General features: G+C 34.3%; 16 non-coding genes across 16 annotated transcripts; 8 read left to right on the top strand and 8 right to left on the bottom strand.

The window, feature by feature from the left end:
- Window positions 1-2,098: 2,098 nt before the first annotated feature.
- On the bottom strand, window positions 2,099-2,170 carry trnag-ucc (transfer RNA glycine (anticodon UCC)). The gene has a single exon. It is a non-coding gene; the product is annotated as a tRNA-Gly (tRNA).
- A 119-nt stretch (window positions 2,171-2,289) lies between these two features.
- Window positions 2,290-2,361, top strand: trnaw-cca (transfer RNA tryptophan (anticodon CCA)). Its single transcript has one exon. It is a non-coding gene; the product is annotated as a tRNA-Trp (tRNA).
- A 771-nt stretch (window positions 2,362-3,132) lies between these two features.
- Window positions 3,133-3,204, bottom strand: trnag-ucc (transfer RNA glycine (anticodon UCC)). The gene has a single exon. It is a non-coding gene; the product is annotated as a tRNA-Gly (tRNA).
- A 119-nt stretch (window positions 3,205-3,323) lies between these two features.
- On the top strand, window positions 3,324-3,395 carry trnaw-cca (transfer RNA tryptophan (anticodon CCA)). Its single transcript has one exon. It is a non-coding gene; the product is annotated as a tRNA-Trp (tRNA).
- A 1,887-nt stretch (window positions 3,396-5,282) lies between these two features.
- On the bottom strand, window positions 5,283-5,354 carry trnag-ucc (transfer RNA glycine (anticodon UCC)). The gene has a single exon. It is a non-coding gene; the product is annotated as a tRNA-Gly (tRNA).
- Window positions 5,355-5,473: 119 nt separating this feature from the next.
- Window positions 5,474-5,545, top strand: trnaw-cca (transfer RNA tryptophan (anticodon CCA)). Its single transcript has one exon. It is a non-coding gene; the product is annotated as a tRNA-Trp (tRNA).
- A 1,968-nt stretch (window positions 5,546-7,513) lies between these two features.
- On the bottom strand, window positions 7,514-7,585 carry trnag-ucc (transfer RNA glycine (anticodon UCC)). The gene has a single exon. It is a non-coding gene; the product is annotated as a tRNA-Gly (tRNA).
- A 119-nt stretch (window positions 7,586-7,704) lies between these two features.
- On the top strand, window positions 7,705-7,776 carry trnaw-cca (transfer RNA tryptophan (anticodon CCA)). The gene has a single exon. It is a non-coding gene; the product is annotated as a tRNA-Trp (tRNA).
- A 3,362-nt stretch (window positions 7,777-11,138) lies between these two features.
- trnag-ucc (transfer RNA glycine (anticodon UCC)) lies at window positions 11,139-11,210 on the bottom strand. The gene has a single exon. It is a non-coding gene; the product is annotated as a tRNA-Gly (tRNA).
- Window positions 11,211-11,329: 119 nt separating this feature from the next.
- trnaw-cca (transfer RNA tryptophan (anticodon CCA)) lies at window positions 11,330-11,401 on the top strand. Its single transcript has one exon. It is a non-coding gene; the product is annotated as a tRNA-Trp (tRNA).
- A 772-nt stretch (window positions 11,402-12,173) lies between these two features.
- On the bottom strand, window positions 12,174-12,245 carry trnag-ucc (transfer RNA glycine (anticodon UCC)). The gene has a single exon. It is a non-coding gene; the product is annotated as a tRNA-Gly (tRNA).
- A 119-nt stretch (window positions 12,246-12,364) lies between these two features.
- On the top strand, window positions 12,365-12,436 carry trnaw-cca (transfer RNA tryptophan (anticodon CCA)). Its single transcript has one exon. It is a non-coding gene; the product is annotated as a tRNA-Trp (tRNA).
- A 1,887-nt stretch (window positions 12,437-14,323) lies between these two features.
- trnag-ucc (transfer RNA glycine (anticodon UCC)) lies at window positions 14,324-14,395 on the bottom strand. Its single transcript has one exon. It is a non-coding gene; the product is annotated as a tRNA-Gly (tRNA).
- A 119-nt stretch (window positions 14,396-14,514) lies between these two features.
- trnaw-cca (transfer RNA tryptophan (anticodon CCA)) lies at window positions 14,515-14,586 on the top strand. Its single transcript has one exon. It is a non-coding gene; the product is annotated as a tRNA-Trp (tRNA).
- A 4,455-nt stretch (window positions 14,587-19,041) lies between these two features.
- On the bottom strand, window positions 19,042-19,113 carry trnag-ucc (transfer RNA glycine (anticodon UCC)). The gene has a single exon. It is a non-coding gene; the product is annotated as a tRNA-Gly (tRNA).
- A 119-nt stretch (window positions 19,114-19,232) lies between these two features.
- trnaw-cca (transfer RNA tryptophan (anticodon CCA)) lies at window positions 19,233-19,304 on the top strand. Its single transcript has one exon. It is a non-coding gene; the product is annotated as a tRNA-Trp (tRNA).
- The last annotated feature ends 1,408 nt before the right edge of the window (window positions 19,305-20,712 follow it).

Consider the following 20,712-nt stretch of genomic DNA (forward strand, 5'->3'; position numbering starts at 1 on the left):
TAATGCAGTAAATATTGGCCCTTAATGCAGTAAACATTGGCCCTTAATGCAGTAAACATTGGCCCTTTAATGCAGTAAACATTGCCCTTAATGCAGTAAACATTGGCCCTTAATGCAGTAAATATTGGCCCTTAATGCAGTAAACATTGGCCCTTAATGCAGTAAACATTGGCCCTTAATGCAGTAAATACTGGCCCTTAATGCAGTAAACATTGGCTCTTTAATGCAGTAAACATTGCCCTTAATGCAGTAAACATTGCCCTTAATGCGTCTGACTCCAGATCAGAAGGTTGTGTGTTCAAATCCCATCAGGGTCATTACTGCACCTTTATAGGTTACTTCTGCCTTATGAAGAAGTAACATAATGGAAAAATCAAAAGTGTTTCACACTGTTTCAAAGACTTATTACAGTAAAAAGGTGAGATTGATCACATTACGGTAATCTGATTACTTTTTAAAAATATTACGGTAATCTGATTACTTTTTAAAATATTACTGTAATCTGATTACTTTAAAATTATTACTGTAATCTGATTACTTTAAGAAAATATTACAGTAATCTGATTACTTTTGAAAATTACTGTAATCTGATTACTTTTGAAAATATTACGGTAATCTGATTACTTTAAAAAATATTACTGTAATCTGATTACTTTTAATAAAATTACTGTAATCTGATTACTTTTGAAAATATTACTGTAATCTGATTACTTTTAATAAAATTACTGTAATCTGATTACTTTAAAAAATATTACTGTAATCTGATTACTTTTGAAAAGATTACTGTAATCTGATTACTTTTACTTTTTAAAGATGGAAATGGAAATCGGTCTGTGCTCTCACTTTGATTGGCTGATCTTCAGGAGTTCTGCCTTATGAAGAAGTAACATAATGGAAAAATAAAAAGTGTTTCACACTACTTTTTAAAGATGGAAATGGAAATCGGTCTGTACTCTCACTCTGATTGGCCAATCTTTAGCTGAGCTCTGATTGGTCGGTCTGTACTCTCACTCTGATTGGCTGATATTTAGTACGAGAAGTGCAGGAAGACTTGTTGAGTTTTTTTCAGTCGTTATTTCTAAGTCATCACTGACATGTTTTCAACCCAGTAACTCTGCTGGGTCTCCTGAAAACTCTCACTTCCTTACTGTAATTTGATTACTTTAATAAGATTACTGTAAGGTGGTCCTTAATGCAGTAAACATTGGCCCTTTAATGCAGTAAATATTGGCCCTTAATGCAGTAAACATTGCCCTTAATGCAGTAAATATTGGCCCTTTAATGCAGTAAACATTGCCCTTAATGCAGTAAACATTGCCCTTAATGCAGTAAATATTGGCCCTTAATGCAGTAAACATTGGCCCTTAATGCAGTAAACATTGGCCCTTAATGCAGTAAATACTGGCCCTTAATGCAGTAAACATTGCCCTTAATGCAGTAAACATTGCCCTTAATGCGTCTGACTCCAGATCAGAAGGTTGTGTGTTCAAATCACATCAGGGTCATTACTGCACCTTTATAGGTTAATTCTGCCTTATGAAGAAGTAACATAATGGAAAAATCAAAAGTGTTTCACACTATTTCAAAGACTTATTACAGTAAAAAGGTGAGATTGATCAGATTACGGTAATCTGATTACTTTTTAAAAATATTACGGTAATCTGATTACTTTTTAAAATATTACTGTAATCTGATTACTTTAAAATTATTACTGTAATCTGATTACTTTTAGAAAATATTACAGTAATCTGATTACTTTTATAAATTACAGTAATCTGATTACTTTTGAAAAGATTACTGTAATCTGATTACTTTTATAAAATATTGCTGTGATCTGATTACTTTTATCTGATTCTTTTATAAAATTACGGCAATCTGATTACTTTTTAAAGATGGAAATCGGTCTGTGCTCTCACTCAGATTGGCTGATCTTTAGCTGCGCTCTGATTGGTCAGTCTGTACTCTCACTCTGATTGGCTGATATTTAGTACAAGATGCAGGAAGACTTGTTGAGCTTATTTCAGTAGTTATTATTTCTAAGTCATCACTGATATGTTTCCAGCCCAGTAACTCTGCTGGGTCTCCTGAAAACGGCCGCTGCGTTGGCCGGGAATCGAACCCGGGTCAACTGCTTGGAAGGCAGCTATGCTCACCACTATACCACCAACGCTGTGCTGCAACACATCTGGCCCATCTGGAGTGAGACCGAAAGCTAAGTGCTTCAGGGTCAGCTGCGGTCACATCATCCGGCCCATACTTCACACCAGAGGTCCACCAACGACTTGGTCTGACTCTGTGGCGCAATGGTAGCGCGTCTGACTCCAGATCAGAAGGTTGTGAGTTCAAATCCCATCAGGGTCATTACTGCACCTTTATAGGTTACTTCTGCCTTACGAAGAAGTAACATAATGGAAAAATCAAAAGTGTTTCACACTGTTTCAAAGACTTATTACAGTAAAAAGGTGAGATTGATCACATTACAGTAATCTGATTACTTTTTAAAAATATTACGGTAATCTGATTACCTTTAAAAAATATTACTGTAATCTGATTACTTTTAATAAAATTACTGTAATCTGATTACTTTTGAAAATATTACTGTAATCTGATTACTTTTAAAAATATTACTGTAATCTGATTACTTTTAATAAAATTACTGTAATCTGATTACTTTTGAAAATATTACTGTAATCTGATTACTTTTAATAAAATTACTGTAATCTGATTACTTTTGAAGATATTACTGTAATCTGATTACTTTTGAAAAGATTACTGTAATCTGATTACTTTTATAAAAAATTACAGTAATCTGATTACTTTTGAAAAGATTACTGTAATCTGATTACTTTTATAAAATATTGCTGTGATCTGATTACTTTTATCTGATTCTTTTATAAAATTACGGCAATCTGATTACTTTTTAAAGATGGAAATCGGTCTGTGCTCTCACTCAGATTGGCTGATCTTTAGCTGCGCTCTGATTGGTCAGTCTGTACTCTCACTCTGATTGGCTGATATTTAGTACAAGATGCAGGAAGACTTGTTGAGCTTATTTCAGTAGTTATTATTTCTAAGTCATCACTGATATGTTTCCAGCCCAGTAACTCTGCTGGGTCTCCTGAAAACGGCCGCTGCGTTGGCCGGGAATCGAACCCGGGTCAACTGCTTGGAAGGCAGCTATGCTCACCACTATACCACCAACGCTGTGCTGCAACACATCTGGCCCATCTGGAGTGAGACCGAAAGCTAAGTGCTTCAGGGTCAGCTGCGGTCACATCATCCGGCCCATACTTCACACCAGAGGTCCACCAACGACTTGGTCTGACTCTGTGGCGCAATGGTAGCGCGTCTGACTCCAGATCAGAAGGTTGTGAGTTCAAATCCCATCAGGGTCATTACTGCACCTTTATAGGTTACTTCTGCCTTATGAAGAAGTAACATAATGGAAAAATCAAAAGTGTTTCACACTGTTTCAAAGACTTATTACAGTAAAAAGGTGAGATTGATCACATTACAGTAATCTGATTACTTTTTTAAAATATTACGGTAATCTGATTACTTTAAAAAATATTACTGTAATCTGATTACTTTTAATAAAATTACTGTAATCTGATTACTTTTGAAAATATTACTGTAATCTGATTACTTTTAATAAAATTACTGTAATCTGATTACTTTTAGAAATATTACTGTAATCTGATTACTTTTGAAAAGATTACTGTAATCTGATTACTTTTATAAAAATTTACAGTAATCTGATTACTTTTGAAAAGATGACTGTAATCCGATTACTTTTATAAAATATTGCTGTAATCTGATTACTTATATAAGATTACTTTAATCTGATTACTTTTACAAAATTACGGCAATCTGATTACTTTTTAAAGATGGAAATGGAAATCGGTCTGTGCTCTCACTTTGATTGGCTGATCTTCAGGAGTTCTGCCTTATGAAGAAGTAACATAATGGAAAAATAAAAAGTGTTTCACACTACTTTTTAAAGATGGAAATGGAAATCGGTCTGTACTCTCACTCTGATTGGCCAATCTTTAGCTGAGCTCTGATTGGTCGGTCTGTACTCTCACTCTGATTGGCTGATATTTAGTACGAGAAGTGCAGGAAGACTTGTTGAGTTTTTTTCAGTCGTTATTTCTAAGTCATCACTGACATGTTTTCAACCCAGTAACTCTGCTGGGTCTCCTGAAAACTCTCACTTCCTTACTGTAATTTGATTACTTTAATAAGATTACTGTAAGGTGGTCCTTAATGCAGTAAACATTGGCCCTTTAATGCAGTAAATATTGGCCCTTAATGCAGTAAACATTGCCCTTAATGCAGTAAATATTGGCCCTTTAATGCAGTAAACATTGCCCTTAATGCAGTAAACATTGCCCTTAATGCAGTAAATATTGGCCCTTAATGCAGTAAACATTGGCCCTTAATGCAGTAAACATTGGCCCTTAATGCAGTAAATACTGGCCCTTAATGCAGTAAACATTGGCTCTTTAATGCAGTAAACATTGCCCTTAATGCAGTAAACATTGCCCTTAATGCGTCTGACTCCAGATCAGAAGTTTGTGAGTTCAAATCCCATCAGGGTCATTACTGCACCTTTATAGGTTACTTCTGCCTTATGAAGAAGTGACATAATGGAAAAATCAAAAGTGTTTCACACTATTTCAAAGACTTATTACAGTAAAAAGGTGAGATTGATCAGATTACGGTAATCTGATTACTTTTTAAAAATATAACGGTAATCTGATTACTTTTTAAAATATTACTGTAATCTGATTACTTTAAAATTATTACTGTAATCTGATTACTTTTAGAAAATATTACAGTAATCTGATTACTTTTAATAAAATTACTGTAATCTGATTACTTTTGAAGATATTACTGTAATCTGATTACTTTTGAAAATATTACTGTAATCTGATTACTTTTATAAATTACAGTAATCTGATTACTTTTGAAAAGATTACTGTAATCTGATTACTTTTATAAAATATTGCTGTGATCTGATTACTTTTATCTGATTCTTTTATAAAATTACGGCAATCTGATTACTTTTTAAAGATGGAAATCGGTCTGTGCTCTCACTCAGATTGGCTGATCTTTAGCTGCGCTCTGATTGGTCAGTCTGTACTCTCACTCTGATTGGCTGATATTTAGTACAAGATGCAGGAAGACTTGTTGAGCTTATTTCAGTAGTTATTATTTCTAAGTCATCACTGATATGTTTCCAGCCCAGTAACTCTGCTGGGTCTCCTGAAAACGGCCGCTGCGTTGGCCGGGAATCGAACCCGGGTCAACTGCTTGGAAGGCAGCTATGCTCACCACTATACCACCAACGCTGTGCTGCAACACATCTGGCCCATCTGGAGTGAGACCGAAAGCTAAGTGCTTCAGGGTCAGCTGCGGTCACATCATCCGGCCCATACTTCACACCAGAGGTCCACCAACGACTTGGTCTGACTCTGTGGCGCAATGGTAGCGCGTCTGACTCCAGATCAGAAGGTTGTGAGTTCAAATCCCATCAGGGTCATTACTGCACCTTTATAGGTTACTTCTGCCTTATGAAGAAGTAACATAATGGAAAAATCAAAAGTGTTTCACACTGTTTCAAAGACTTATTACAGTAAAAAGGTGAGATTGATCACATTACAGTAATCTGATTACTTTTTAAAAATATTACGGTAATCTGATTACTTTAAAAAATATTACTGTAGTCTGATTACTTTTAATAAAATTACTGTAATCTGATTACTTTTGAAAATATTACTGTAATCTGATTACTTTTAATAAAATTACTGTAATCTGATTACTTTTGAAAATATTACTGTAATCTGATTACTTTTAATAAAATTACTGTAATCTGATTACTTTTAAAAATATTACTGTAATCTGATTACTTTTGAAAAGATTACTGTAATCTGATTACTTTTATAAAAAATTACAGTAATCTGATTACTTTTGAAAAGATTACTGTCATCCGATTACTTTAATAAAATATTGCTGTAATCTGATTACTTATATAAGATTACTTTAATCTGATTACTTTTACAAAATTACGGCAATCTGATTACTTTTTAAAGATGGAAATGGAAATCGGTCTGTGCTCTCACTCAGATTGGCTGATCTTCAGGAGTTCTGCCTTATGAAGAAGTAACATAATGGAAAAATAAAAAGTGTTTCACACTACTTTTTAAAGATGGAAATGGAAATCGGTCTGTACTCTCACTCTGATTGGCCAATCTTTAGCTGAGCTCTGATTGGTCGGTCTGTACTCTCACTCTGATTGGCTGATATTTAGTACGAGAAGTGCAGGAAGACTTGTTGAGTTTTTTTCAGTCGTTATTTCTAAGTCATCACTGACATGTTTTCAACCCAGTAACTCTGCTGGGTCTCCTGAAAACTCTCACTTCCTTACTGTAATTTGATTACTTTAATAAGATTACTGTAAGGTGGTCCTTAATGCAGTAAACATTGGCCCTTTAATGCAGTAAATATTGGCCCTTAATGCAGTAAACATTGCCCTTAATGCAGTAAATATTGGCCCTTTAATGCAGTAAACATTGCCCTTAATGCAGTAAACATTGCCCTTAATGCAGTAAATATTGGCCCTTAATGCAGTAAACATTGGCCCTTAATGCAGTAAACATTGGCCCTTAATGCAGTAAATACTGGCCCTTAATGCAGTAAACATTGGCTCTTTAATGCAGTAAACATTGGCTCTTTAATGCAGTAAACATTGCCCTTAATGCAGTAAACATTGCCCTTAATGCGTCTGACTCCAGATCAGAAGGTTGTGTGTTCAAATCACATCAGGGTCATTACTGCACCTTTATAGGTTAATTCTGCCTTATGAAGAAGTAACATAATGGAAAAATCAAAAGTGTTTCACACTATTTCAAAGACTTATTACAGTAAAAAGGTGAGATTGATCAGATTACGGTAATCTGATTACTTTTAGAAAATATTACGGTAATCTGATTACTTTTAAAAATATTACTGTAATCTGATTACTTTAAAATTATTACTGTAATCTGATTACTTTTAGAAAATATTACAGTAATCTGATTACTTTTAATAATATTACTGTAATCTGATTACTTTTCAAAAGATTACTGTAATCTGATTACTTTTCAAAAGATTACTGTAATCTGATTACTTTTATAAATTACAGTAATCTGATTACTTTTGAAAAGATTACTGTAATCTGATTACTTTTATAAAATATTGCTGTGATCTGATTACTTTTATCTGATTCTTTTATAAAATTACAGCAATCTGATTACTTTTTAAAGATGGAAATCGGTCTGTGCTCTCACTCAGATTGGCTGATCTTTAGCTGCGCTCTGATTGGTCAGTCTGTACTCTCACTCTGATTGGCTGATATTTAGTACAAGATGCAGGAAGACTTGTTGAGCTTATTTCAGTAGTTATTATTTCTAAGTCATCACTGATATGTTTCCAGCCCAGTAACTCTGCTGGGTCTCCTGAAAACGGCCGCTGCGTTGGCCGGGAATCGAACCCGGGTCAACTGCTTGGAAGGCAGCTATGCTCACCACTATACCACCAACGCTGTGCTGCAACACATCTGGCCCATCTGGAGTGAGACCGAAAGCTAAGTGCTTCAGGGTCAGCTGCGGTCACATCATCCGGCCCATACTTCACACCAGAGGTCCACCAACGACTTGGTCTGACTCTGTGGCGCAATGGTAGCGCGTCTGACTCCAGATCAGAAGTTTGTGAGTTCAAATCCCATCAGGGTCATTACTGCACCTTTATAGGTTACTTCTGCCTTACGAAGAAGTAACATAATGGAAAAATCAAAAGTGTTTCACACTGTTTCAAAGACTTATTACAGTAAAAAGGTGAGATTGATCACATTACAGTAATCTGATTACTTTTTAAAAATATTACGGTAATCTGATTACTTTTAAAAAATATTACTGTAATCTGATTACTTTTAATAAAATTACTGTAATCTGATTACTTTTGAAAATATTACTGTAATCTGATTACTTTTAATAAAATTACTGTAATCTGATTACTTTAAAAAATATTACTGTAATCTGATTACTTTTGAAAAGATTACTGTAATCTGATTACTTTTATAAAAAATTACAGTAATCTGATTACTTTTGAAAAGATTACTGTCATCCGATTACTTTTATAAAATATTGCTGTAATCTGATTACTTATATAAGATTACTTTAATCTGATTACTTTTACAAAATTACGGCAATCTGATTACTTTTTAAAGATGGAAATGGAAATCGGTCTGTGCTCTCACTCAGATTGGCTGATCTTCAGGAGTTCTGCCTTATGAAGAAGTAACATAATGGAAAAATAAAAAGTGTTTCACACTACTTTTTAAAGATGGAAATGGAAATCGGTCTGTACTCTCACTCTGATTGGCCAATCTTTAGCTGAGCTCTGATTGGTCGGTCTGTACTCTCACTCTGATTGGCTGATATTTAGTACGAGAAGTGCAGGAAGACTTGTTGAGTTTTTTTCAGTCGTTATTTCTAAGTCATCACTGACATGTTTTCAACCCAGTAACTCTGCTGGGTCTCCTGAAAACTCTCACTTCCTTACTGTAATTTGATTACTTTAATAAGATTACTGTAAGGTGGTCCTTAATGCAGTAAACATTGGCCCTTTAATGCAGTAAATATTGGCCCTTAATGCAGTAAACATTGCCCTTAATGCAGTAAATATTGGCCCTTTAATGCAGTAAACATTGCCCTTAATGCAGTAAACATTGCCCTTAATGCAGTAAATATTGGCCCTTAATGCAGTAAACATTGGCCCTTAATGCAGTAAACATTGGCCCTTAATGCAGTAAATACTGGCCCTTAATGCAGTAAACATTGGCTCTTTAATGCAGTAAACATTGCCCTTAATGCAGTAAACATTGCCCTTAATGCAGTGAACATTGGCCCTTAATGCAGTAAACATTGGCCCTTAATGCAGTAAACATTGGCCCTTAATGCAGTAAACATTGCCCTTAATGCAGTAAACATTGGCCCTTAATGCAGTAAATATTGGCCCTTAATGCAGTAAATATTGGCCCTTAATGCAGTAAACATTGGCCCTTAATGCAGTAAACATTGGCCCTTTAATGCAGTAAACATTGCCCTTAATGCAGTAAACATTGGCCCTTAATGCAGTAAATATTGGCCCTTAATGCAGTAAACATTGGCCCTTAATGCAGTAAACATTGGCCCTTAATGCAGTAAATACTGGCCCTTAATGCAGTAAACATTGGCTCTTTAATGCAGTAAACATTGCCCTTAATGCAGTAAACATTGCCCTTAATGCGTCTGACTCCAGATCAGAAGGTTGTGTGTTCAAATCCCATCAGGGTCATTACTGCACCTTTATAGGTTACTTCTGCCTTATGAAGAAGTAACATAATGGAAAAATCAAAAGTGTTTCACACTGTTTCAAAGACTTATTACAGTAAAAAGGTGAGATTGATCACATTACGGTAATCTGATTACTTTTTAAAAATATTACGGTAATCTGATTACTTTTTAAAATATTACTGTAATCTGATTACTTTAAAATTATTACTGTAATCTGATTACTTTAAGAAAATATTACAGTAATCTGATTACTTTTGAAAATTACTGTAATCTGATTACTTTTGAAAATATTACGGTAATCTGATTACTTTAAAAAATATTACTGTAATCTGATTACTTTTAATAAAATTACTGTAATCTGATTACTTTTGAAAATATTACTGTAATCTGATTACTTTTAATAAAATTACTGTAATCTGATTACTTTAAAAAATATTACTGTAATCTGATTACTTTTGAAAAGATTACTGTAATCTGATTACTTTTACTTTTTAAAGATGGAAATGGAAATCGGTCTGTGCTCTCACTTTGATTGGCTGATCTTCAGGAGTTCTGCCTTATGAAGAAGTAACATAATGGAAAAATAAAAAGTGTTTCACACTACTTTTTAAAGATGGAAATGGAAATCGGTCTGTACTCTCACTCTGATTGGCCAATCTTTAGCTGAGCTCTGATTGGTCGGTCTGTACTCTCACTCTGATTGGCTGATATTTAGTACGAGAAGTGCAGGAAGACTTGTTGAGTTTTTTTCAGTCGTTATTTCTAAGTCATCACTGACATGTTTTCAACCCAGTAACTCTGCTGGGTCTCCTGAAAACTCTCACTTCCTTACTGTAATTTGATTACTTTAATAAGATTACTGTAAGGTGGTCCTTAATGCAGTAAACATTGGCCCTTTAATGCAGTAAATATTGGCCCTTAATGCAGTAAACATTGCCCTTAATGCAGTAAATATTGGCCCTTTAATGCAGTAAACATTGCCCTTAATGCAGTAAACATTGCCCTTAATGCAGTAAATATTGGCCCTTAATGCAGTAAACATTGGCCCTTAATGCAGTAAACATTGGCCCTTAATGCAGTAAATACTGGCCCTTAATGCAGTAAACATTGCCCTTAATGCGTCTGACTCCAGATCAGAAGGTTGTGTGTTCAAATCACATCAGGGTCATTACTGCACCTTTATAGGTTAATTCTGCCTTATGAAGAAGTAACATAATGGAAAAATCAAAAGTGTTTCACACTATTTCAAAGACTTATTACAGTAAAAAGGTGAGATTGATCAGATTACGGTAATCTGATTACTTTTTAAAAATATTACGGTAATCTGATTACTTTTTAAAATATTACTGTAATCTGATTACTTTAAAATTATTACTGTAATCTGATTACTTTTAGAAAATATTACAGTAATCTGATTACTTTTATAAATTACAGTAATCTGATTACTTTTGAAAAGATTACTGTAATCTGATTACTTTTATAAAATATTGCTGTGATCTGATTACTTTTATCTGATTCTTTTATAAAATTACGGCAATCTGATTACTTTTTAAAGATGGAAATCGGTCTGTGCTCTCACTCAGATTGGCTGATCTTTAGCTGCGCTCTGATTGGTCAGTCTGTACTCTCACTCTGATTGGCTGATATTTAGTACAAGATGCAGGAAGACTTGTTGAGCTTATTTCAGTAGTTATTATTTCTAAGTCATCACTGATATGTTTCCAGCCCAGTAACTCTGCTGGGTCTCCTGAAAACGGCCGCTGCGTTGGCCGGGAATCGAACCCGGGTCAACTGCTTGGAAGGCAGCTATGCTCACCACTATACCACCAACGCTGTGCTGCAACACATCTGGCCCATCTGGAGTGAGACCGAAAGCTAAGTGCTTCAGGGTCAGCTGCGGTCACATCATCCGGCCCATACTTCACACCAGAGGTCCACCAACGACTTGGTCTGACTCTGTGGCGCAATGGTAGCGCGTCTGACTCCAGATCAGAAGGTTGTGAGTTCAAATCCCATCAGGGTCATTACTGCACCTTTATAGGTTACTTCTGCCTTACGAAGAAGTAACATAATGGAAAAATCAAAAGTGTTTCACACTGTTTCAAAGACTTATTACAGTAAAAAGGTGAGATTGATCACATTACAGTAATCTGATTACTTTTTAAAAATATTACGGTAATCTGATTACCTTTAAAAAATATTACTGTAATCTGATTACTTTTAATAAAATTACTGTAATCTGATTACTTTTGAAAATATTACTGTAATCTGATTACTTTTAAAAATATTACTGTAATCTGATTACTTTTAATAAAATTACTGTAATCTGATTACTTTTGAAAATATTACTGTAATCTGATTACTTTTAATAAAATTACTGTAATCTGATTACTTTTGAAGATATTACTGTAATCTGATTACTTTTGAAAAGATTACTGTAATCTGATTACTTTTATAAAAAAATTACAGTAATCTGATTACTTTTGAAAAGATTACTGTAATCTGATTACTTTTATAAAATATTGCTGTGATCTGATTACTTTTATCTGATTCTTTTATAAAATTACGGCAATCTGATTACTTTTTAAAGATGGAAATCGGTCTGTGCTATCACTCAGATTGGCTGATCTTTAGCTGCGCTCTGATTGGTCAGTCTGTACTCTCACTCTGATTGGCTGATATTTAGTACAAGATGCAGGAAGACTTGTTGAGCTTATTTCAGTAGTTATTATTTCTAAGTCATCACTGATATGTTTCCAGCCCAGTAACTCTGCTGGGTCTCCTGAAAACGGCCGCTGCGTTGGCCGGGAATCGAACCCGGGTCAACTGCTTGGAAGGCAGCTATGCTCACCACTATACCACCAACGCTGTGCTGCAACACATCTGGCCCATCTGGAGTGAGACCGAAAGCTAAGTGCTTCAGGGTCAGCTGCGGTCACATCATCCGGCCCATACTTCACACCAGAGGTCCACCAACGACTTGGTCTGACTCTGTGGCGCAATGGTAGCGCGTCTGACTCCAGATCAGAAGGTTGTGAGTTCAAATCCCATCAGGGTCATTACTGCACCTTTATAGGTTACTTCTGCCTTATGAAGAAGTAACATAATGGAAAAATCAAAAGTGTTTCACACTGTTTCAAAGACTTATTACAGTAAAAAGGTGAGATTGATCACATTACAGTAATCTGATTACTTTTTTAAAATATTACGGTAATCTGATTACTTTAAAAAATATTACTGTAATCTGATTACTTTTAATAAAATTACTGTAATCTGATTACTTTTGAAAATATTACTGTAATCTGATTACTTTTAATAAAATTACTGTAATCTGATTACTTTTAGAAATATTACTGTAATCTGATTACTTTTGAAAAGATTACTGTAATCTGATTACTTTTATAAAAATTTACAGTAATCTGATTACTTTTGAAAAGATGACTGTAATCCGATTACTTTTATAAAATATTGCTGTAATCTGATTACTTATATAAGATTACTTTAATCTGATTACTTTTACAAAATTACGGCAATCTGATTACTTTTTAAAGATGGAAATGGAAATCGGTCTGTGCTCTCACTTTGATTGGCTGATCTTCAGGAGTTCTGCCTTATGAAGAAGTAACATAATGGAAAAATAAAAAGTGTTTCACACTACTTTTTAAAGATGGAAATGGAAATCGGTCTGTACTCTCACTCTGATTGGCCAATCTTTAGCTGAGCTCTGATTGGTCGGTCTGTACTCTCACTCTGATTGGCTGATATTTAGTACGAGAAGTGCAGGAAGACTTGTTGAGTTTTTTTCAGTCGTTATTTCTAAGTCATCACTGACATGTTTTCAACCCAGTAACTCTGCTGGGTCTCCTGAAAACTCTCACTTCCTTACTGTAATTTGATTACTTTAATAAGATTACTGTAAGGTGGTCCTTAATGCAGTAAACATTGGCCCTTTAATGCAGTAAATATTGGCCCTTAATGCAGTAAACATTGCCCTTAATGCAGTAAATATTGGCCCTTTAATGCAGTAAACATTGCCCTTAATGCAGTAAACATTGCCCTTAATGCAGTAAATATTGGCCCTTAATGCAGTAAACATTGGCCCTTAATGCAGTAAACATTGGCCCTTAATGCAGTAAATACTGGCCCTTAATGCAGTAAACATTGGCTCTTTAATGCAGTAAACATTGCCCTTAATGCAGTAAACATTGCCCTTAATGCGTCTGACTCCAGATCAGAAGTTTGTGAGTTCAAATCCCATCAGGGTCATTACTGCACCTTTATAGGTTACTTCTGCCTTATGAAGAAGTGACATAATGGAAAAATCAAAAGTGTTTCACACTATTTCAAAGACTTATTACAGTAAAAAGGTGAGATTGATCAGATTACGGTAATCTGATTACTTTTTAAAAATATAACGGTAATCTGATTACTTTTTAAAATATTACTGTAATCTGATTACTTTAAAATTATTACTGTAATCTGATTACTTTTAGAAAATATTACAGTAATCTGATTACTTTTAATAAAATTACTGTAATCTGATTACTTTTGAAGATATTACTGTAATCTGATTACTTTTGAAAATATTACTGTAATCTGATTACTTTTATAAATTACAGTAATCTGATTACTTTTGAAAAGATTACTGTAATCTGATTACTTTTATAAAATATTGCTGTGATCTGATTACTTTTATCTGATTCTTTTATAAAATTACGGCAATCTGATTACTTTTTAAAGATGGAAATCGGTCTGTGCTCTCACTCAGATTGGCTGATCTTTAGCTGCGCTCTGATTGGTCAGTCTGTACTCTCACTCTGATTGGCTGATATTTAGTACAAGATGCAGGAAGACTTGTTGAGCTTATTTCAGTAGTTATTATTTCTAAGTCATCACTGATATGTTTCCAGCCCAGTAACTCTGCTGGGTCTCCTGAAAACGGCCGCTGCGTTGGCCGGGAATCGAACCCGGGTCAACTGCTTGGAAGGCAGCTATGCTCACCACTATACCACCAACGCTGTGCTGCAACACATCTGGCCCATCTGGAGTGAGACCGAAAGCTAAGTGCTTCAGGGTCAGCTGCGGTCACATCATCCGGCCCATACTTCACACCAGAGGTCCACCAACGACTTGGTCTGACTCTGTGGCGCAATGGTAGCGCGTCTGACTCCAGATCAGAAGGTTGTGAGTTCAAATCCCATCAGGGTCATTACTGCACCTTTATAGGTTACTTCTGCCTTATGAAGAAGTAACATAATGGAAAAATCAAAAGTGTTTCACACTGTTTCAAAGACTTATTACAGTAAAAAGGTGAGATTGATCACATTACAGTAATCTGATTACTTTTTAAAAATATTACGGTAATCTGATTACTTTAAAAAATATTACTGTAGTCTGATTACTTTTAATAAAATTACTGTAATCTGATTACTTTTGAAAATATTACTGTAATCTGATTACTTTTAATAAAATTACTGTAATCTGATTACTTTTGAAAATATTACTGTAATCTGATTACTTTTAATAAAATTACTGTAATCTGATTACTTTTAAAAATATTACTGTAATCTGATTACTTTTGAAAAGATTACTGTAATCTGATTACTTTTATAAAAAATTACAGTAATCTGATTACTTTTGAAAAGATTACTGTCATCCGATTACTTTAATAAAATATTGCTGTAATCTGATTACTTATATAAGATTACTTTAATCTGATTACTTTTACAAAATTACGGCAATCTGATTACTTTTTAAAGATGGAAATGGAAATCGGTCTGTGCTCTCACTCAGATTGGCTGATCTTCAGGAGTTCTGCCTTATGAAGAAGTAACATAATGGAAAAATAAAAAGTGTTTCACACTACTTTTTAAAGATGGAAATGGAAATCGGTCTGTACTCTCACTCTGATTGGCCAATCTTTAGCTGAGCTCTGATTGGTCGGTCTGTACTCTCACTCTGATTGGCTGATATTTAGTACGAGAAGTGCAGGAAGACTTGTTGAGTTTTTTTCAGTCGTTATTTCTAAGTCATCACTGACATGTTTTCAACCCAGTAACTCTGCTGGGTCTCCTGAAAACTCTCACTTCCTTACTGTAATTTGATTACTTTAATAAGATTACTGTAAGGTGGTCCTTAATGCAGTAAACATTGGCCCTTTAATGCAGTAAATATTGGCCCTTAATGCAGTAAACATTGCCCTTAATGCAGTAAATATTGGCCCTTTAATGCAGTAAACATTGCCCTTAATGCAGTAAACATTGCCCTTAATGCAGTAAATATTGGCCCTTAATGCAGTAAACATTGGCCCTTAATGCAGTAAACATTGGCCCTTAATGCAGTAAATACTGGCCCTTAATGCAGTAAACATTGGCTCTTTAATGCAGTAAACATTGGCTCTTTAATGCAGTAAACATTGCCCTTAATGCAGTAAACATTGCCCTTAATGCGTCTGACTCCAGATCAGAAGGTTGTGTGTTCAAATCACATCAGGGTCATTACTGCACCTTTTATAGGTTAATTCTGCCTTATGAAGAAGTAACATAATGGAAAAATCAAAAGTGTTTCACACTATTTCAAAGACTTATTACAGTAAAAAGGTGAGATTGATCAGATTACGGTAATCTGATTACTTTTAGAAAATATTACAGTAATCTGATTACTTTTAATAAAATTACTGTAATCTGATTACTTTTGAAAATATTACTGTAATCTGATTACTTTTCAAAAGATTACTGTAATCTGATTACTTTTATAAATTACAGTAATCTGATTACTTTTGAAAATATTACTGTAATCTGATTACTTTTAATAAAATTACTGTAATCTGATTACTTTAAAAAATATTACTGTAATCTGATTACTTTTGAAAAGATTACTGTAATCTGATTACTTTTATAAAAAAATTACAGTAATCTGATTACTTTTGAAAAGATTACTGTCATCCGATTACTTTTATAAAATATTGCTGTAATCTGATTACTTATATAAGATTACTTTAATCTGATTACTTTTACAAAATTACGGCAATCTGATTACTTTTTAAAGATGGAAATGGAAATCGGTCTGTGCTCTCACTCAGATTGGCTGATCTTCAGGAGTTCTGCCTTATGAAGAAGTAACATAATGGAAAAATAAAAAGTGTTTCACACTACTTTTTAAAGATGGAAATGGAAATCGGTCTGTACTCTCACTCTGATTGGCCAATCTTTAGCTGAGCTCTGATTGGTCGGTCTGTACTCTCACTCTGATTGGCTGATATTTAGTACGAGAAGTGCAGGAAGACTTGTTGAGTTTTTTTCAGTCGTTATTTCTAAGTCATCACTGACATGTTTTCAACCCAGTAACTCTGCTGGGTCTCCTGAAAACTCTCACTTCCTTACTGTAATTTGATTACTTTAATAAGATTACTGTAAGGTGGTCCTTAATGCAGTAAACATTGGCCCTTTAATGCAGTAAATATTGGCCCTTAATGCAGTAAACATTGCCCTTAATGCAGTAAATATTGGCCCTTTAATGCAGTAAACATTGCCCTTAATGCAGTAAACATTGCCCTTAATGCAGTAAATATTGGCCCTTAATGCAGTAAACATTGGCCCTTAATGCAGTAAACATTGGCCCTTAATGCAGTAAATACTGGCCCTTAATGCAGTAAACATTGGCTCTTTAATGCAGTAAACATTGCCCTTAATGCAGTAAACATTGCCCTTAATGCGTCTGACTCCAGATCAGAAGGTTGTGTGTTCAAATCACATCAGGGTCATTACTGCACCTTTATAGGTTACTTCTGCCTTATGAAGAAGTAACATAATGGAAAAATCAAAAGTGTTTCACACTATTTCAAAGACTTATTACAGTAAAAAGGTGAGATTGATCAGATTACGGTAATCTGATTACTTTTTAAAAATATTACGGTAATCTGATTACTTTTAAAAATATTACTGTAATCTGATTACTTTAAAATTATTACTGTAATCTGATTACTTTTTGAAAATATTACAGTAATCTGATTACTTTTAATAAAATTACTGTAATCTGATTACTTTTGAAAATATTACTGTAATCTGATTACTTTTAATAAAATTACTGTAATCTGATTACTTTAAAAAATATTACTGTAATCTGATTACTTTTGAAAAGATTACTGTAATCTGATTACTTTTATAAAAATTACAGTAATCTGATTACTTTTGAAAAGATTACTGTCATCCGATTACTTTTATAAAATATTGCTGTAATCTGATTACTTATATAAGATTACTTTAATCTGATTACTTTTACAAAATTACGGCAATCTGATTACTTTTTAAAGATGGAAATGGAAATCGGTCTGTGCTCTCACTCAGATTGGCTGATCTTCAGGAGTTCTGCCTTATGAAGAAGTAACATAATGGAAAAATAAAAAGTGTTTCACACTACTTTTTAAAGATGGAAATGGAAATCGGTCTGTACTCTCACTCTGATTGGCCAATCTTTAGCTGAGCTCTGATTGGTCGGTCTGTACTCTCACTCTGATTGGCTGATATTTAGTACGAGAAGTGCAGGAAGACTTGTTGAGTTTTTTTCAGTCGTTATTTCTAAGTCATCACTGACATGTTTTCAACCCAGTAACTCTGCTGGGTCTCCTGAAAACTCTCACTTCCTTACTGTAATTTGATTACTTTAATAAGATTACTGTAAGGTGGTCCTTAATGCAGTAAACATTGGCCCTTTAATGCAGTAAATATTGGCCCTTAATGCAGTAAACATTGCCCTTAATGCAGTAAATATTGGCCCTTAATGCAGTAAACATTGGCCCTTAATGCAGTAAACATTGGCCCTTAATGCAGTAAATACTGGCCCTTAATGCAGTAAACATTGGCTCTTTAATGCAGTAAACATTGGCTCTTTAATGCAGTAAACATTGCCCTTAATGCAGTAAACATTGCCCTTAATGCGTCTGACTCCAGATCAGAAGGTTGTGTGTTCAAATCACATCAGGGTCATTACTGCACCTTTATAGGTTAATTCTGCCTTATGAAGAAGTAACATAATGGAAAAATCAAAAGTGTTTCACACTATTTCAAAGACTTATTACAGTAAAAAGGTGAGATTGATCAGATTACGGTAATCTGATTACTTTTTAAAAATATTACGGTAATCTGATTACTTTTAAAAATATTACTGTAATCTGATTACTTTAAAATTATTACTGTAATCTGATTACTTTTAGAAAATATTACAGTAATCTGATTACTTTTAATAATATTACTGTAATCTGATTACTTTTCAAAAGATTACTGTAATCTGATTACTTTTCAAAAGATTACTGTAATCTGATTACTTTTATAAATTACAGTAATCTGATTACTTTTGAAAAGATTACTGTAATCTGATTACTTTTATAAAATATTGCTGTGATCTGATTACTTTTATCTGATTCTTTTATAAAATTACAGCAATCTGATTACTTTTTAAAGATGGAAATCGGTCTGTGCTCTCACTCAGATTGGCTGATCTTTAGCTGCGCTCTGATTGGTCAGTCTGTACTCTCACTCTGATTGGCTGATATTTAGTACAAGATGCAGGAAGACTTGTTGAGCTTATTTCAGTAGTTATTATTTCTAAGTCATCACTGATATGTTTCCAGCCCAGTAACTCTGCTGGGTCTCCTGAAAACGGCCGCTGCGTTGGCCGGGAATCGAACCCGGGTCAACTGCTTGGAAGGCAGCTATGCTCACCACTATACCACCAACGCTGTGCTGCAACACATCTGGCCCATCTGGAGTGAGACCGAAAGCTAAGTGCTTCAGGGTCAGCTGCGGTCACATCATCCGGCCCATACTTCACACCAGAGGTCCACCAACGACTTGGTCTGACTCTGTGGCGCAATGGTAGCGCGTCTGACTCCAGATCAGAAGTTTGTGAGTTCAAATCCCATCAGGGTCATTACTGCACCTTTATAGGTTACTTCTGCCTTACGAAGAAGTAACATAATGGAAAAATCAAAAGTGTTTCACACTGTTTCAAAGACTTATTACAGTAAAAAGGTGAGATTGATCACATTACAGTAATCTGATTACTTTTTAAAAATATTACGGTAATCTGATTACTTTTAAAAAATATTACTGTAATCTGATTACTTTTAATAAAATTACTGTAATCTGATTACTTTTGAAAATATTACTGTAATCTGATTACTTTTAATAAAATTACTGTAATCTGATTACTTTAAAAAATATTACTGTAATCTGATTACTTTTGAAAAGATTACTGTAATCTGATTACTTTTATAAAAAATTACAGTAATCTGATTACTTTTGAAAAGATTACTGTCATCCGATTACTTTTATAAAATATTGCTGTAATCTGATTACTTATATAAGATTACTTTAATCTGATTACTTTTACAAAATTACGGCAATCTGATTACTTTTTAAAGATGGAAATGGAAATCGGTCTGTGCTCTCACTCAGATTGGCTGATCTTCAGGAGTTCTGCCTTATGAAGAAGTAACATAATGGAAAAATAAAAAGTGTTTCACACTACTTTTTAAAGATGGAAATGGAAATCGGTCTGTACTCTCACTCTGATTGGCCAATCTTTAGCTGAGCTCTGATTGGTCGGTCTGTACTCTCACTCTGATTGGCTGATATTTAGTACGAGAAGTGCAGGAAGACTTGTTGAGTTTTTTTCAGTCGTTATTTCTAAGTCATCACTGACATGTTTTCAACCCAGTAACTCTGCTGGGTCTCCTGAAAACTCTCACTTCCTTACTGTAATTTGATTACTTTAATAAGATTACTGTAAGGTGGTCCTTAATGCAGTAAACATTGGCCCTTTAATGCAGTAAATATTGGCCCTTAATGCAGTAAACATTGCCCTTAATGCAGTAAATATTGGCCCTTTAATGCAGTAAACATTGCCCTTAATGCAGTAAACATTGCCCTTAATGCAGTAAATATTGGCCCTTAATGCAGTAAACATTGGCCCTTAATGCAGTAAACATTGGCCCTTAATGCAGTAAATACTGGCCCTTAATGCAGTAAACATTGGCTCTTTAATGCAGTAAACATTGCCCTTAATGCAGTAAACATTGCCCTTAATGCAGTGAACATTGGCCCTTAATGCAGTAAACATTGGCCCTTAATGCAGTAAACATTGGCCCTTAATGCAGTAAACATTGCCCTTAATGCAGTAAACATTGGCCCTTAATGCAGTAAATATTGGCCCTTAATGCAGTAAATATTGGCCCTTAATGCAGTAAACATTGGCCCTTAATGCAGTAAACATTGGCCCTTTAATGCAGTAAACATTGCCCTTAATGCAGTAAACATTGGCCCTTAATGCAGTAAAT

This window comes from Leuresthes tenuis, unplaced genomic scaffold (genome assembly GCF_036924035.1).
Source record: "Leuresthes tenuis unplaced genomic scaffold, fLeuTen1.0.hap1 SCAF_8, whole genome shotgun sequence".
NCBI classification, from domain to species: domain Eukaryota; kingdom Metazoa; phylum Chordata; class Actinopteri; order Atheriniformes; family Atherinopsidae; genus Leuresthes; species Leuresthes tenuis.